We start from the raw sequence: 14196 nt of genomic DNA, 5'->3' as shown, positions 1-14196 counted from the left end.
TATACTCAAGTAAAGTCATTATTGAGAGAAAGCAAAAATTAATCAGATCTCGACCATATCTGATCTTAAACTCGAGTGGAAAAAACTGGAAAAGTCGTCCAACCGCTTGAAAGCTAAGAGAAAAAAAAAAAAAAGAGGGCAATTGTAAGAAGAAGAAACATAAAAAAAAATTATAAATACAAAGTTATTATGAGTGATTTTTATTGACAGTATAAAAATTATAAATACAAAATAAAAGCGCTAAATTTATTGGACATTTTCGAAAGCTCATCAAATGAGTAATTCACCTACGTTCAAAACTAGTTTTATAGTACTCTAGGAGCTAATCGGACGTTAAAGTTAACTTTAACGCCTAACAAACAAATCATAGATTTAGAAATGATTTATCGGGGTTTTATCTAACTTTAATTTGTATATTAGTTTTTTTTTATCAAATTTACATTACAAAATTATGGTAGCAAAACATCATGATCTAGTAGGTATTGATAAGGATCAAATTAGACCTATAGAACTACTCTCTCAAATAAGAGATCGAATGCAGCACTTAAGGATCGAATTCCACAAAGTCCTTTTAATCACACAATAAATTAACAGTCCCGAAATTAGGCTAAATAAAATAATAAGAATTAAAATAAAACAATAGTAGGCAATTATATCAGGTGAAAAGCTCAATAGATTAAAGCGTCAGGTTTAGGGAAATTCTCAAGAAATAAACTAATAGTAAATCTAGCAAATTAATTGGGATTATTTAACGAACCGTTCTAGAACTCAAAACACTAATGTATAGCTAACCACCCTCTCGGATGCGCTAACTAACTAATCTAATATCAGGTAATTCCACCCTCTCGAATGCGCGAGACAGTTTTGTATGAAGTAAATTGTGACGAGTTTGTGTTGTTAGTTGGGTAAATGAGCTCGGTTTGAGATGAGACCTTGCAGGAGGCTTCATGAATTGTGGGCTTAAGTATTTGTTGAAGGAGAGCCAAGATGGATCCCAAGAGTGAGCAATGAAAGCCTTGTACTAAATTGGTCTAAAGGAGAAGAAAGGAGAAGTGAGTTGTTATCATCAAGTGACCAAGGTGAGGGTGGTATTTGCGAAGCATAGTGTCGTTTCTTTTGTTATGCTTCTTGACGCATGATATGTAGGCTTAGATCTGATTGTATATGATAAGATTATGTGATGATATGACTTGATGATTGTTTAGTTTGATATTTGTTAGTATGATGTTTATTAAAGTGATGTTATGTATGAGAATGTTAAGTATGATTATGAGTATGTATGAATGATGGACAGTGATGGACCGACGGGTTAACAGCTGGTCAAGAACGGCTGACGAGCCCGGAATGGGAGTGTCTGAGCCACGAGGGCCAGCCTCCACTCAGGAGGTTCTGGTCATCACGAGGATGACTGGACCTAACGATGTATGTATGGTTAAGATGAATGTTATGAATGTTTAGTAAGTAAGGTATGTTATGTGATTGCTAGTGTCTAAGTTTATATGTTATGATGATGGTTGTATAGCTTAAGAAAATGTTCTATGTTTCAGTGGGCAGAGTTGATTCCTCTCACTGAGTATTCTTTACTCAACCCTTTTCCCCCTTTTTTACCTCAGGTGAATAAACCTCATGAGTTGTTGTGCAATGTTTTGTTCATGGATGAAGTTTAATGAAAACGTTTTGGCATGATCTGATGAATAACATGCTGTCTTGGCCTATATGGCGGGACGGGTGTTACATTTGGTATCAGAGCCGGTTAAGGCCACTCCGGTTCTGACCCGGAGGGTCAGATTTTTGAAAATAATTTTCATGAAAAGGTTTTAAGAAAAAAAAATTAATTAAATGTTTGAATGATTGATTATGTGTTTTGCTTGAGCTTGATGATTGATTGTTTTGATTGAATTAAAATGTTTGTTTGATTGAGTGTTTTTTATGCCTTGTTTCTGTTTGGGAAGACTTAATTGCATTTCCGTGTTTTGGGAATGTAAATAGGATACTCATGTTTTGTTTACTTTAGTGTGTGGTCAAGAAGTGTCAAAGAAGGATTAGTTTATTAGAATAGGCAAGAAAGACCAGAGGATGAGGTAATCGAGAAAGGAAAAGAGAGAGTATTTAAAAAAAAAAAGTGTCGAAGATATATAAGGTATAAGAGAGACGAGTTCCCTAAGAGCCGAGTAGCGATGTTAAATTGACAAAAGAAGGAGAAGGAGCCCTAGAATCTATGGAGAAAATGGGAAGGAACCCATGAGATTGAGGAGATTAGAAATCTGAGATATAAGAACCCAAATAAAGGTACAAGGGTTATCATCTTAAGTCGATATGGTGCTTCGGAGGAAAATGTCAATTGGTACGACATACACGTCAGTAATAGTACAAGTGAATTTGGAAGAGTGAAGGGTTCACTTAGAAAGAAAAAAAAAATCGCATAAGCTTTTGGGAAAGCTTTGAGAATATCCTATAAGCTTTGGGAAAGCTTGGAAAAACAAATATATATATATATATATATATATATATATTTCTCTTGGATGCTACACCCACAAAGATAATCAAGTTCATAAGATGGATTGATCTAGTGGTTGCTTACCGAAATCATAGGACATCATTGGTAGGTAAGCATTGCGAAGGGGAATGTTGTATAACGTAAGAAGTAAGGACAACTTCTCAATCTATGAGTTCATTAACACTAGCTCGGAAACTAGTTTTCTTATGATAAAAGACTCAAACGCAATGGGAAGTATGATGGGAAATAAAGGAAAACCTTTTCCAAGAAGAAGGTGTTGGAATTTCTACTAATAAGGTCAAGTAGTGGATAGTAGCTAGCCTTGAAGCGCACGAACATGTTGAATGATATGTTACCTTGATTGCGTAAGTTGTTGTTTACGATTCTATTTGAGATTGAAAGTAAGATAAGTGTTTTTGCGTTAAGAGTTCACTGCAAGTTTGAAAGTTCTAAGTTTTTCTAACCTACGAGGGTGGCGCATCATAGCAGATGTTATGAAACAAGTCGTAGTTTTACATTAAAAAAAAGGGGAAGCTAGAAGTTCTAATGCATAGTCGTTCACCAGTACGGAATGAGTGAATGAGGTGTTCGTTGGATGTACGTACAATAAATAGAAAGTAAATTTTCTATGAAAGAAATCACCGCCAAAAATTCGAGGACAAATTTCATTTAAGTGGGGGAGAATTGTAACACCCCTAAACCCAATAACTTGAACCCACCCTATTTCTTTTGCTACAATTGAGCATGTAAGCCCATGAAAGCCCAATTAGAAAAAGGGTTTGGTGTATGTGTGAGATGCATCACATGTATATGTGTATTTATCGCCTTCTTCTTCTCCATCATAAACCCTAAATTAAGAGCAGCCACACCATAGCTGCATCTTGTTGCTGCCTCCATCTTGAGCCATCGTCATGAGACGTGGTGGAGAAGAAAGAGATTGTGGTGAGTTTGTGAGCCAGACCCGAGCCATCAAAGGAAAGAAAGGGTTAAGATGTGGCCAACAGATCCATCATAGAGAAAGAGCCAAACTACATCGGAGAAGAGAAAGGAAGAGAAAAGGAAAGGAAAGAGGAGATGGAGGAGACGTCATGGAGGAAGAAAGATCACCAGCACCACCACATGTAGATCATTAGGAAACAAAGAATTGGTTGTGATATTAAAGGGAAGCGGTGGTGGTGAGAGGAAGAGAGAGTTCGGTGGTGGTGATAGAAAAAGAGAGGAGAGACGAGCTGTACTCTGGCCTGAAGGGGAGAGGGAGAAACGAATGGATTGACGGGTATGAGAGAGAGACCCGTGGGAGAGGAGAGAGAGAACGAGATGGGCGGAGATTGTGGAACAATCGGTGGCTCTAATTGGGCTTGTAGTGGTCGTGGTCAGTCGCTTTGGTGGTGGAGGAGCCATGTCAGGTCGGATCTGAGAAGGGAAAGGAGAAGAAGAGAAAGAAAGTGAAGGGAAGATGGAGATAAAGGCAATGTGGATGTGCAAACTTTAGAGGCTCTCCGACGTCGGCGCTGATGTCTTTCCGGCAAGATAAAGGTACCAGCATGATCTAAAACAATCCAAGAGTCCATAGCAACTGACAGAGCTTCAATAGGAATTAAAATCAAGGAGTTATGTGTATTCCTTCCTGGCCAAGTAATTGCTGAAAAGTGGTGCAAATTTGTGCTATGGAACATGAACAGTTTCGAGATTGGTTATTTCGGGCATCTTTTGGAGGTTGTGATATCTCTGTATTTTACCTCTTTTTAGCATACATTTGCTATGCATTTAGCTTAGTATTCACTCTTATTTACTGTCATTTGTAGTCATTTTGCATCACTTTGCATACTTAGAGTATTCTACATTAGCATAGCATGCATTCTTGCATTTTGGAGTTGTATCTGGTACATTCAGGTACTAAGGAGCAGTGCCAGAGCAGTGTACTCGAGCAGTGCAAGAGCAGTGCCAGAGCAGTTCCAGAGTAGTGTACTCGAGCAGTGTACTCGAGCAGAGCCAGAGCAGTGTACTCGAGCAGATTTCTGAAGAGAAGACCAAGACATACTCGACCAACCTACTCGAACAGGCTACTCGAACTGGACCTAAGAGACTTACCCGAGCAAGATGCAACCTTTGAAGAATGGACTACTCGACCAAGCCACTCGAGTACCAGCTCGAGTAGACCCTAAACCGACTTTCTATTTTGTCGTTTTGTGTACTAGGGTTTTCTACTTTTGCTATAAATAGACCTCTTAGGGCTTTGCCCAAAGGATCTCGCTTTTATCCTCTGAACAATATTTCTACAAACTTTTGTAATCCAAATTACTTTTGATCCTTTGAGTTTTTGCGATTACTTTCTTCTTCAAAGTTGTAGATCTCTGTCTCATCTATAACATACTTGATTTTCAATGATTTCTGGGTTTGTGCAATTTTCTGGGTTTTTATGCATGATGTTCTTCAGTGTTCTTGAGTAGTGGATTAGGGTTCTTGAGGATGGGATAGATTAGGTGTGGAATCCTTAGTTTATTTAGGTGGTTAAGTGTAGAATTGCTTGAATCCCTTCTGGATTAGTAGTACTTAGTGCTTATTCCTTTCTGATCAACTGGGATTTGAACCTAGACATTTCCACACCCACCAGGTGTTCGATGAAATGTCTGAACCAACTACTCCAGAGATTTACATACTCTAGCCCAAGAGATTGGATGTTTAGAATGTTTATTGACTATATTAGATTGAATCTTATTGCCTGGTTTGCTAGATTTCGCTAATGATGATTAGGTCTGGAACTGGTATTGCTTGAGGATCTCTGTCACGAGAGTGGATTGATCTGTAGTTGAATCTATTGTCTAGGGATAGCCTGTTTGGATTGTTAACCACCTAAGTAGATTAAGGAGACTGCTATAATCGATTACCCTATCCTCAGGACCTTTTATCTCATTTGATTGCTTATCTCTTTACCTGTTATTTATTGCTGCTTAATATTGATAGTTCTTTCTCTTTATGCATGATCACTCCTGTTCTGTAGTTTTATCACTTATGCATGATCGCTTAGTATTGCTAGATAACAAAACAATATTCTGCTTGGCTTGACTTAGTTATCTCTGAGCATATCTTGATTGATAGTAAGAGCACCTGATTGGATTGATAACCTCTTATACTGCAATGACATGAAAGTATATTAGGGTAATTGATAGTAAAATCCTAGTATCAATTTGGCGCCGTTGCCATTTGGGTGTCTACTTGTTTCATTCAAGATTTTAGAATTACTAAGATCAAGTTCTTTCTTTACTTTGGTTACTAACTACTCTCTTCAACTGCTTGTTTTTGTGTTCCAGGCACTAGCTCGAGTACCAACTCAACACGTGCATGCAAACTCGTTCCAAAGGTTCTGACAATCTCATCAGCTACAGAGACAACATCAATCGTTTAGCTCGTGAGTTGAGAGAGCGTAGAGACAGAGACGGTTGTGAACAGCACAATCCAGCTGCTATGGAAGAACAAGATCACGACAATCAGGGAGTTGGGATACCAAGGAACATTGGTGATGGTGATGCACCACGCAACCATCAACAGAGACAGGGCATCGTTCCACCTCCTGTCCAGAACAACAATTTCGAGATCAAGAGTGGATTGATCTCAATGATTCAAGGTAACAAGTTTCATGGGTTGCCTCTGGAAGATCCCTTGGATCACTTGGATAATTTTGATAGGCTCTGCAGCCTCACCAAAATCAATGGTGTTAGTGAAGACAGCTTCAAGCTACGTCTGTTTCCCTTCTCGCTGGGAGACAAAGCACACCACTGGGAGAAGACACTACCTGCTGGCTCCATCACATCTTGGGACGATTGCAAGAAGGCTTTCTTAACAAAGTTCTTCTCCAATTCAAGAACTGCACGTCTACGAAATGAAATCTCCAGTTTTACTCAAAAGCAGTCTGAATCCATTTGTGAGGCCTGGGAGAGATTCAAAGGCTACACTATACAGTGTCCACACCATGGTTTCAAGAAGGCTTCACTACTCAGCACACTCTACAGGGGAGTTTTGCCCAAGATCAGAATGTTGCTAGACACTGCCTCTAATGGGAATTTCTTGAATAAGGATGTTGAGGAAGGCTGGGAATTGATAGAGAACTTAGCTCTATCTGATGGTAACTATAACGAGGATTTTGATCGCTCCAACAGAGGTATTGGAGATCCGGATGCAAAGCATACTAAGGAGATGGTTCAGGCTCTCAACGACAAGCTGGATAAATTTCTGCTTACTAACCAGAAACCAGTCCACTATATCACTGAAGAAGAGCACTATCAAATCCAAGAAGGGGAGAACACTCAGGCTGCAGAAGTCAGCTACGTTCAGAATCAAGGTGGCTACAACAAGGGCTAAAACCCCTACAAGCCTGCTCATCCTAATCTATCTTACCGGAGCACGAATGTTGCAAACCCTCAAGATCAGGTTTACCCTCAGCAACAACAGAACCAGTCCAAGCCATTCATACCATACAATCAAGGCTTTGTCCCAAAGCAGCAGTTTAGTGGCGGTTATCAACAATATAATCCACCACCCGGTTTTGCACAGCAACCCCAACAAGCTCCACCTGCACAAGATCAAGACATGAAGCAAATGCTTCAGCAGATTCTACACGGTCAAGCAGCTGGTGATAAGAAGATGGCTGAGATTCAAAACAAAGTTGACTGCTCCTACAATGATCTACATGTCAAGATTGAGGCTCTAAACTCCAAGGTGAAGTACATAGAGAGCCAAGCTGCTTCTACTTCTGCCCCTACACATCCCAGACAACTACCCGGGAAAGCTATTCAGAATCTGAAGGAGTATGCTCATGCTATTCAACTCCGCAGTGGTCGAGAGCTGCGTGCTCGTCCTAACCAAGCTCCTATCACTGAGGACAGTGAGATTCAAGAAGGGGAGGATTCTATTCAGAATGAAACTCAAGTAGAAGACACCACTAAGCTTGACCAAGATGCTGTACCTAGGGATCAAGCTAAGAGTCAATACCATTCCCAGGAAGATTCAAGAGGGACATCAATGAGAAGTACAGAGCCATGTTTGCTAAACACATCAAAGAACTTGAAGTAAGGATGCCTCTCATTGATGCTTTCATGTTAATTCCAGATTCTCACAAGTTCTTGAAAGACATGGTAATGGAGAGAATTCAGGAAGTACAAGGAATGGTTGTGTTGAGCCATGAATGCAGTGCTATCATACAGAAGAAGATCATACCAAAGAAGCTTGGGGATCCCGGCTCATTTACTCTACCCTGTTCACTAGGCCCTTTGTTCTTCAACAAATGCCTATGTGATCTAGGAGCATCTGTCAGTTTGATGCCACTCTCAGTAGCAAGAAGACTTGGATTCAACAAGTACAAGTCCTGCCATATCCAACTAATCTTAGCCGACAGATCCGTAAGAGTCCCTCATGGTATGTTAGAGGATCTACCTGTAAGAATTGGAAGGGTAGAGATCCCTACAGACTTTGTTGTTCTAGAAATGGATGAAGAGCCAAAGGATCCTCTTATACTAGGGAGACCTTTCTTAGCAACTGCTGGGGCTCTCATTGATGTCAGGAGAGGTAAGATCGACTTAAACCTCGGAGAAGACTTAAAGATGACATTCGACATCACTAAAACAATGAAGAAACCCACCATAGACGGACAAGTCTTCTGGATTGAAGAGATGGATAGATTAGCCGACGAATTGTTGGAAGAGCTTTCTGAAGAAGATCACTTACAGAGTGCTTTAACCAAAGACGGAGAAGACGGATATTTGCACTTGGAGACCTTGGGATATAAGAAGCTTTTAGACTCACATAAAGAAGTAGAAGGTCCAGAGTACTTTGAAGAGCTGATTGTGTCTCCAACAGAGGTTTTGGCAGTAACTGAGGACGATTCAGCAACTACTCGAGCACACTACTCGAGTAGCAACTCGAGCAGACCATCTGAGGAGGCCGAAAACACACACTCGAGTATACCATCAACTTGTGCATCAGACGACTGGTCTGAACATAAAGCTCCGAAAGTTGATCTTAAACCGCTCCCTCAAGGTCTAAGGTACGCATTCCTTGGAACAAACTCTACCTACCCTGTGATCATTAATGCTAATTTGAATAATGATGAGGTGCATTTGCTATTGAATGAACTTAGAAAGTATAGGAGAGCAATTGGTTATTCTCTGTCTGATATTAAAGGAATCTCACCTAGTTTGTGCATGCATAGGATCCATCTTGAAAATGAATCTTACTCTAGCATTGAACCACAAAGAAGATTGAATCCTAATCTTAAAGAAGTAGTTAAGAAGGAGATACTTAAACTATTGGAAGCGGGTGTAATCTACCCTATTTCAGATAGCACTTGGGTATCTCCGGTTCACTGTGTACCTAAGAAGGGTGGAATGACTGTTATAAAAAATGATAAAGATGAATTGATTCCTACTAGAACTATAACAGGACATAGAATGTGCATTGATTATAGAAAGCTAAATGCTGCATCTAGAAAAGATCACTTTCCTTTACCGTTTATTGATCAAATGCTAGAAAGGCTAGCTAATCACCCATACTACTGCTTTCTTGATGGATATAGTGGTTTCTTTCAAATACCAATTCACCCTAATGATCAAGAGAAAACCACTTTTACTTGCCCTTATGGAACTTTTGCATATAGAAGAATGCCTTTTGGATTATGTAATGCACCTGCTACATTTCAGAGGTGTATGACTTCAATATTCTCGGATTTAATTGAGGAGACGGTGGAAGTCTTTATGGACGATTTCTCAGTCTATGGCTCCTCCTTCTCCTCTTGTTTGTTAAATCTATGCAGGGTTCTGACAAGGTGTGAGGAAACCAATCTAGTGCTAAACTGGGAGAAGTGCCATTTCATGGTCAGAGAGGGTATAGTACTGGGACACAAGATATCAGAGAAAGGGATTGAGGTTGATAAAGCCAAGATAGACGTTATGGTACAGTTGCAGCCTCCGGAAACTGTCAAGGATATCAGAAGCTTTTTGGGTCATGCTGGTTTCTACAGGAGATTTATCAAGGACTTCTCAAAGATTGCCAGACCACTTACCCGACTTCTCTGCAAGGAGACCGAATTCGTCTTTGATGAAGAGTGTATGAGAGCTTTCCACCAGATTAAAGAAGCTTTAGTATCTGCTCCAATCGTCCAAGCACCAAACTGGGATCATCCTTTTGAGATCATGTGTGATGCTTCAGACTATGCAGTTGGAGCTGTGTTGGGTCAGAAGATAGATAAGAAGTTGCATGTCATTTACTATGCGAGTAGGACGTTAGACGATGCTCAAGGGAGATATGCTACAACAGAGAAAGAGTTGCTGGCTGTAGTCTTTGCATTTGAGAAGTTTAGAAGCTACCTGGTAGGTTCTAAAGTGATAGTCTACACAGATCATGCAGCGTTGAGACACATCTATGCTAAGAAGGATACCAAGCCTAGACTACTGAGATGGATTTTGTTACTTCAGGAGTTTGATATGGAGATTGTTGATAAGAAGGGTATAGAGAACGGAGTAGCTGATCACTTGTCCAGAATGCGGATTGAAGATGAAATCCCTATTGACGATTCAATGCCTGAAGAGCAGCTGTTAGCCATCAAGAGTTACGAAATAGTGTACAACAAGAAGGAAATCGAAGTAGCATGTGCGGTCAAGGAAGAAGAGCTTCCATGGTATGCTGACCTTGTGAATTACCTTATATGTGGAGAAATCCCCAAATACCTTCATGCTTACCAGAAGAAGAAGTTCTTTAGAGACATCAACCATTACTACTGGGATGAACCTTATTTGTATAAGAAGGGTACTGATGGCCTATTTAGAAGGTGTATTGCTGAAGAGGAAGTTCAAGGAGTGCTGGAACACTGTCATGGTTCTGCTTATGGCGGTCACTTTGCTACCTTCAAGACAGTACAGAAGGTTCTCCAAGCCGGCCTTTGGTGGCCTTCCATGTTTAAAGATGCACATGGATTCATTGCCAAATGTGATCCCTGCCAGAGAATGGGAAATATAACTAGGAAGAACGAAATGCCACAGAACCCGATCTTGGAAGTTGAAGTCTTCGACGTTTGGGGAATTGACTTCATGGGTCCTTTTAATCCTTCTTCTCACGGGAATAAGTACATCTTAGTTGCTGTGGACTACGTCTCCAAATGGGTTGAGGCCATTGCTTCTCCAACTAATGATCATAAGGTTGTCTTGAAGCTGTTCAAGAGCATCATATTCCCCAGATTTGGTATACCTAAAGCAGTGATCAGTGATGGTGGCTCTCATTTCATCAATAAGGTCTTTGAGAGCTTGTTAAAGAAGCATGGTGTGAAGCATAAGGTGGCTACTCCTTATCATCCTCAGACCAGCGGGCAAGTAGAAGTATCCAACCGACAGATCAAAGCCATACTTGCAAGGGTTGTTGGTGTTTCAAAGAGAGATTGGTCTACCAAGTTGGACGATACGCTTTGGGCTTACCGGACTGCTTACAAAACACCAATAGGAAGGACTCCATTCCAGATGCTGTACGGGAAGTCATGTCACCTTCCGGTTGAAGTTGAGTATAAGGCCATCTGGGCTACCAAGTTGCTGAATCTAGATATAAAAGAAGCTCAAGAGAAGAGATCGGTTGATCTGCACGAACTTGAAGAAAGAAGGCTGGAAGCTTATGAAAGTTCGAAGGTGTACAAGGAGAGGACAAAAGCCTTTCACGATAAAAAGATTTCACCTAAAGACTTCAAGGCTGGAGACCAAGTCTTACTATTCAACTCCAGACTGAAGCTATTTCCCGGAAAGCTCAAATCGAGATGGTCCGGTCCTTTCACTATCAAAGAAGTTCTACCATTTGGTACAGTATCACTGTTTGCTAAGGATGGTTCAGAGTTCAGAGTGAATGGCCAAAGAGTCAAGAAGTATCTTGCAGACAGTATCATTCCTGAAGGAGCAACAGTTCATCTTCAGGAACCTCTCAGCATTTAAAAAGGGAGTAAGAAAAGTCAAGCTAAAGACTTTAAACAAGCTCACTTGGGAGGAAATCCCATGTTTATCTCTGTAAATATGGTTTTATTTCTTGTTATTTTTAATGTGTTTCTTTAGTATTTTTGATTTACAGGCAAAAAGAGGAAGGTTTTGGTTTAGGAAAAGCTCAGGAAAATTTTTCTACAGAAACGGTATAGTACTCGAGTACTGTACTCGAACAAGCCACTCGAGCAGCAACCAGAGCACCAATTCGAGCAACCAGAGTAACAACCAGATCACACTGTTCCGAGCTCATCCCAGCTAGTACCTTGGAGCTACACGAGTGAGAGCATGGATGACTATGTCTCTGCTTTCTTCACCTAGGCCAGGTAAGGACTCCACTACACCATTGTTTATACCATCTTTCATTTTGTTTCTCTGTTGGTTTGCCCTGAGTACTCTCTTCCAAGCTTTTGTTACACAGAGGACTGTGTAATTTAAGTTTGGGGGAGGGCTCAGGGAGTATTTGACATCGTTTGTTTTGCTCTTATTTCAAATTTTGCATCATTGCATCTAAGGCATAGAAAAACCATAAAAATTTGAAAATTTTCGAAAATTGTTTCACAAAAACAGAGTGTTCATATAGCTTGCATTGTCATTTTAGGATTGTTTTAGTATGCTTTCACTTAGGGCTGTTGCATCATGCATTTGCATTGGAGATTATGATGATTATAACCTTGTAAATATGCTTATTCACTAAGTAGAACTCAGTGCCCAGGTTGTTAGTTCCCTAATGCATAATCGATTGAACTTGAAGTAAGACCGCACCATCTTTTGAATTCAACGCTTGATTTTCTTGTTCTTAGTTGAAACTCGCTTTGATCTGATGCCTTTCCCTATCAATTTGAACCTAAATTTTGACTTGCAATTATCATACTGTGCATTGTGTTATGAACTCATGGTTACCTTAAAATACTTGGACTTTCTTTTACCTTTTGATCCCTCTTGCTAGTCCAAGTAGCTGACTCCCATCTTTGGAGCAGTTATTCCCTACCCTAAACCTTAACCTTCTTTCAAGCCATTTATCATTTGTGTGTGACTGTGAGGCCTTATTTCGATTGAGCTTGGTAGAAAGTGTTAGGTCTGTACCGACAAGGATAGTATCTCATGTAGTTCTAGTTCACGTTATCTGGACTAGATAGGACTAGGTGGGTGCTTAATTCTGGGTTTGGGTTGTGCTTAAAAGAAAGATAAGGTTGTGTTCATCACTGAAAGAAAAGAAAAGGGAAATGAGTCCTTAGGAGAAATAGCTAAAGTAAAATAAAGTCTAGTAAAAGATTTGGGAGTGTTAAAGTAAAGAAAAGGGTTTTGTAATAGCTTAAAGAGAAAGGCCAAAAAGCCTTGTGTTATAAGAAGAAAGAAAAAGGAACCCTAGTTGTTAAAGAAATCCTAATCCGCTAGACAGAGCAAAGAAAAAGAAAGCTTCTCCTAAGATAGAAAGCAAGGAAAAGAAGAGAATGATTTGAGTAAGAGTCTGGAAATGCTTTGAATGCAAAAGGGTAGAGTTAAGTTCATGTTCTGGGATTAGAAATAGGACTTCCATTTGGATTGATATTGATTACATTCTGGGTAGATGGGGTCTTATCCTTGTATGCATAACTTGGAACTCACCTTTAGCATTCTACTAAAGCTCAATCATTCTTGAGAGATCCCCTGTTACGATTTAAACCAGATCTTTAAGGGACCATCTTTGTCTCTTGACCTCTACCCTTAAACCAAATGAGTTCTCACATAATCAATGTTAAAAGGAATGTGCTGATGTGAATGCTTGAATTGATTAAAGCAGAAGTTAGGCTAAGATGTGAAGGAGATGGCTAAAGTTTTTAAGTAGAGATCAATCAACCTTGCATTCTAGAATTAGCAACCTGGACATTGAATTCACTTACTCTATATGCATGTTTTGGTTCTGAATCCCCACCTTCAAACCTCTTCTCCAGCTTAGTTCTATTTGTTTGCTTGAGGGCAAACAAAAGCTAAGTTTGGGGGAGTTGATATCTCTGTATTTTACCTCTTTTTAGCATACATTTGCTATGCATTTAGCTTAGTATTCACTCTTATTTACTGTCATTTGTAGTCATTTTGCATCACTTTGCATACTTAGAGTATTCTACATTAGCATAGCATGCATTCTTGCATTTTGGAGTTGTATCTGGTACATTCAGGTACTAAGGAGCAGTGCCAGAGCAGTGTACTCGAGCAGTGCAAGAGCAGTGCCAGAGCAGTTCCAGAGTAGTGTACTCGAGCAGTGTACTCGAGCAGAGCCAGAGCAGTGTACTCGAGCAGATTTCTGAAGAGAAGACCAAGACATACTCGACCAACCTACTCGAACAGGCTACTCGAACTGGACCTGAGAGACTTACCCGAGCAAGATGCAACCTTTGAAGAATGGACTACTCGACCAAGCCACTCGAGTACTAGCTCGAGTAGACCCTAAACCGACTTTCTATTTTGTCGTTTTGTGTACTAGGGTTTTCTACTTTTGCTATAAATAGACCTCTTAGGGCTTTGCCCAAAGGATCTCGCTTTTATCCTCTGAACAATATTTCTGCAAACTTTTGTAATCCAAATTACTTTTGATCCTTTGAGTTTTTGCGATTACTTTCTTCTTCAAAGTTGTAGATCTCTGTCTCATCTATAACATACTTGATTTTCAATGATTTCTGGGTTTGTGCAATTTTCTGGGTTTGTGTTCTTGAGCAT

The sequence above is a fragment of the Arabidopsis lyrata genome (genome assembly GCF_000004255.2).
Source record: "Arabidopsis lyrata subsp. lyrata unplaced genomic scaffold ARALYscaffold_1, whole genome shotgun sequence".
In the NCBI taxonomy this organism is placed as follows: Eukaryota; Viridiplantae; Streptophyta; class Magnoliopsida; order Brassicales; family Brassicaceae; genus Arabidopsis; species Arabidopsis lyrata.
This window is presented reverse-complemented; position numbering follows the sequence as displayed.